The following is a 5,000-nucleotide window of genomic DNA, read 5'->3' as shown; positions in this document are numbered from 1 at the left end:
TAATTGTTGCACACCTATATTTGACAAACATATATTTTGTATAAACCTGTGTTGTGTTTGCAAATTGTTTGATATCCATGAGAGCAGAGTATTTTTGTGAATTTTTTTAACAAAAGATCAAAAGACAATAAAGACAAATTTCACAGCCTTCTTTGCTCATATTTACCACCAAGGGTGCCAATATTAGTGGAGGGCACTGTGTAATGATTATTTGTTCAATTTTAATGGAAAATATACAATAATCCTTGCAATGACAAGCAAGAGAAACAATCCAGAATGATAATTTGTTTGTTTTGTTTTTTAAATTGAATTTATTCTTGGATTAATATCACTCTACAGCCATAATCTGTACATTTTTTATTTTCTGAGTTTGACTACCTTTTCAAACTTAAATGGTCCTGTGGTCCACTACAGTGGACATGCTATAAAATTAAAATGGCAAAAGAAGCATTTCTGGTGTTCGGCCGAATAAGTGAAAATGCCGAATAAATTTGACCGAACAATGACGTGTTTGATGACGTGACAAAATAGCCTAGCAACCAGAGTGAGACGCGCGAATGTCACGAGCTACGTGCTCTACGGATGTTCACTGTGGACAGTAAATGTGCGTAAACGTGCGTTTGTTTTATTTCTGTTCTGGAGTGTTCTGTCACGTCGCGAGACGTAAGGGAGTAGAGTACGGAAGCAGGTAAAGACGTATTTATTTAAGGGCAGGCAGACAAATCCACATCGTAATCCAAAAAAACGTAGTCAAGACAGGCAGTGGCTCGGGCGAGCGGCAAACAGGCGTAAACGGGGCGAAGCAGGAATCAGAGTCGCGTCACTGAAAACAGGGTCACAACACAGAACAAGAACCATGAACTAGTACCATGGACTGGGAGCGGAAACACCAGCGAGACTAAATCTAATCTATAGTTTAAACTAACTAAATCTATCACGGAACAGAACATTAACAACGTATCTAACTCTACTATATCTACTCTAATAGTATAGTAGAGTACTATATCTACTCTGATATCTCCAATATCATCAGCCCTATAGAACCCAATAGAACCAGTTCCTGCACTCGTCAATGCACCTTTTTAATGCTCTTTTAGTTGTAGTCTACAGAGTGTTCCATTCTTTCAGCAGTCAGTTACAGGACGAACATCGGCTATTCAAGGGGCTCAAAGATGACCACATCACAATATTTATATTTTACTCATATTTAAAGTTATATTGTGCCTTGTTGGTAGCCTGTGCCTGCTGGAATGAAAAAAAATGTTCAGTGTTAAATAAATATTTTGAAATTGTAGTTTTTGTAATTGATTTTTTCTTTGAAAAGCAAGACAAAAGAGTAAAAAGCACATTCTGACTATTTAATTTATGCAGTGGTGAAAAAAATGGCAGAATAAATGGAAAAAACGCGAAAAATCGTGTTCGGTTTTTCATTATATTCGGTTTCGGTTTCGGCCAAGAATTTTCATTTCAGTGCATCCCTATTAAAAACATAAATACAATTTAAAAAGTCTAAATTGTAGAATGTTTTTTTAACCCAAAATAGTTAGAAAATCAAACAAAACAAAAACAAAATTAGATGACACTTTTTTTCCTTGGGTCTCAGGAGGATATGCTTACACACGCACACACACACACACACACACACACACACACACACACACACACACACACACAGAGGAATAATAAATATACTTCCTTAAACTCTAAGCAGTCACATGCTTTCTTTCTTCTATTTAGGCTAAAGAGGATCCACTCTGACATTTTTCTTGCTGTAGACTGTGGCAGGTGGGGCATGGTCGTGCGCCAGCTGTGGACAGAGAGGAGGCAGGTCAAACTGGCAGGTAATGCGTAATGATTCTCAGCCTTGTCTTATTATCGCCAGTCTACTTATTTGTGTCTGTGCTTTCAGTGACTTCGGTTGCTGAGAGAGATTTTTTTTTACCTAAGACACCTTTAATGCATCAGTTTAGCATATTTGCATAATTTTAAAACAAGCCCCATCAGACCCCCTGCCAACACCTACACCCAAAAACCACAACCCCCCTTCAGACTTAATTTCATTATGTCACGATTTGGATTTAGAGGCTGATGCAATTGCAGAATTCAAGTGAAACGTTTAATAAAAAGTAACAGAGCAGAACACAAGACTTACATGGATCAGACATGATACATGGGGACAGAAACAACACAAGACAACAGTGCTGAATGTGACAGACATATATATACACACACCAGTGCTAATTAGCTAAACGTGAAAGAGGTGAATGAGACGTGACATGGTGCAGTGGCTGATGGGAAACGTAGTTTCTAGTCCTTTTACAATATTAGGTGACAGAACCCCCTCCTTAACATGTGGCTTTCAAATCACGTAATCAGTTCTGAGAGGGTCCTGGATCCCCAGACCAGATGACCTTAAGCATTTCAGATTTTCACTCTGTGTCCTCCCTCACAGGGCTGGATAGAGGACGCTTGATGTGTTCACTGAGGTTTAGAGGTGGGTCGTTCTCTTCATATGCAAAATTCTATATGAGACACGGACTACATTCATCCAATCCTACAGCTTTCCACTTATTTGTAGATTTAAATGTCTTCCTGAAAAATTTCCCAGTCTGTTCACTCAGAACAGGCTCTCAGTTCTTCTCTACTCTCATTTGACCATAATCTAATTACTTTCTTTTCCAGTTTGCCTCTTTTATGTTTGGAATTATACACTGGTATCATATACACTACATTATGATCAGAATTCAGTATCGGTGGCCTAAACCTAGACACATAGCACTGGATATGTGCCTAAATTATTCGTCAAATTATTCGTAAACATGGAATGATCTTCCACTGTTATGCTGATGATACACAGCTGTATGTTTCAGCGAAGCCAGAGGACAGACAGCAGCTTAGTAAAGTTGAGGAATGTGTAAAGGACATTAGACATTGGATGTTAATTAACTTCCTTCTACTTAATTCTGATAAAACAGAAATACTTTTATTAGGCCCACGTGTAGCTAGAAGTAATCTTTCTGATCACATGGTTACTCTGGATGGTCTTTCTGTGTCATCATGTGCAGCAGTTAAAGACCTCGGAGTGATTATTGACTCCAGTCTATCATCTGATGCTCATGTAGATAATATTACTAGGATAGTCTTCTTTCATCTCAGAAATATTTCTAAGATAAGAAATATATTGTCACTACATGATGCGGAAATACTAGTTCATGCATTCGTCACCTCTAGACTAGATTACTGTAATGCCTTACTGTCTGGATGTTCCAGTAGGAGCATAAACAAACTCCAGTTAGTCCAGAATGCAGCTGCTAGAGTCCTAACTAGAACCAGAAGATACGACACATCACCCCGATCTTATCCACACTGCAGTGGCTCCCAGTAAAATCTCACATTAACTATAAAATACTTTTATTAACCTATAAAGCACTGAACGGTCTCGCGCCACAGTACCTGAGAGAACTTTTGGTTTTATATGATCCGCCACGCCTACTTAGATCAAGTTATGGAACAGTCTTCCAATTAGTGTTCGGGACTCAGACACAGTCTCAGTGTTTAAGTCCAGGCTGAAAACATATTTGTTTACTCAAGCTTAAGATGAATAGACTTTCTTTTACACAAAGTACACAGTCTTCTCCATCACGAGATAGTAATCATACCTAACAATCTCTCCCGCTCTTTATCTCCCTCTCCCTCTCTCCTTCTGTCAAGCCTCACATGATTTTATGGAGATGTGAGTGATCCTGATCCTTTCTGATCTCCGTACCTGCCTGATCCACCCTGATGCCCTACTTCTGGATGGAGCTCTCATCAACTGGAGGCTACAGTCTGAGGATTGGTGAGGATGGTATTGCTCGGAGTACCATGGAAATGGTTTTGGACCTCAATTTCACATGGACGTTCTCGCTGTGGTTGCTGGGAATACGGTTGCTGCAATGGCCTTGGGACTGCAATTACCACACGCAGTTTTGCACTCTGGTCTCCTTTAGTGAACAGTGGACTAGTTCAACAAAAAGACTTCACGTAAAAACCATAATGAACTTTCTTTTACTTTCACTGTTCACTAAAGGGTTCCAGAGTGAAACACATTCGTTCAAGTGTTTTCTGGTTCCAAGCAAATGGTGCACTGGAACGATGGAATCGTGTTTTGAAGAACTGTATCCAAATAGCTGAAACACAACAAACATAACAATGAGAGTGTCACCATTTGAGCTTTTGAAAGGGAGGAAAATACATACAAAATTGAACACCACACCTGTCACACCTATGTCTAGGGAGAATGTGAAAAAGAGCATACATGACCATGTACACAGGATTCAAGAGAAAATGAAACAGTACACTGTTAATAAACGTGGAGCTAAAACACCATTATTGAAATGTGGAGACCGTGTACGTGTAAGAAAACCAATGCATATATCTAAAGCTGGAATGAAATTCACTGCTCCCTTGTCAGTATATAAGAAACTTGGACCAAGCACTTATGTGTTGAGCGATTGTAAGAAGTGCAATGCAGCGCACTTGTCTCTTGCTCCAAAGAGCACTCAAATTGCATTGGAGGATGTTCCAAGCCAAGTTCCTGTCTGTGGTCAATGGCACGGGGTATCAAGTTCTATTCACGCCCAAGGCCGACGAGATGGCCCACCAATTCTGGTTCCTGCTGAGACCAACGAGACGGTCCACCGAGCCATGTACTGGCCAGAGGCCGAGAAGACGGCCTCCCAAACCAAGTTTCTGTCTGAGGTTGATGGCATGGCCTCCCATGCCATGTTCACACCCGAGGCTGGCGAGACAGCTCACCAAGCCACCAAGCCATGTTCCAGCCAGAGGCTAAGACAGTCCACCGAGCCATAAGCTGATAAGATGGCCCACTGAGCCATGTTCCAGCCAGAGGCCGACGAGACAGCCTCCCAAGCCAAGTTTCTGTCTGAGGTTGATGGCATGGCCTCCCATGCCATATTCACACCCAAGGCTGGCGAGACAGCTCACCAAGCCACCGAGCC

Source organism: Ictalurus punctatus, chromosome 5, assembly GCF_001660625.3.
Source record: "Ictalurus punctatus breed USDA103 chromosome 5, Coco_2.0, whole genome shotgun sequence".
NCBI lineage: Eukaryota > Metazoa > Chordata > Actinopteri > Siluriformes > Ictaluridae > Ictalurus > Ictalurus punctatus.
This window is presented reverse-complemented; position numbering follows the sequence as displayed.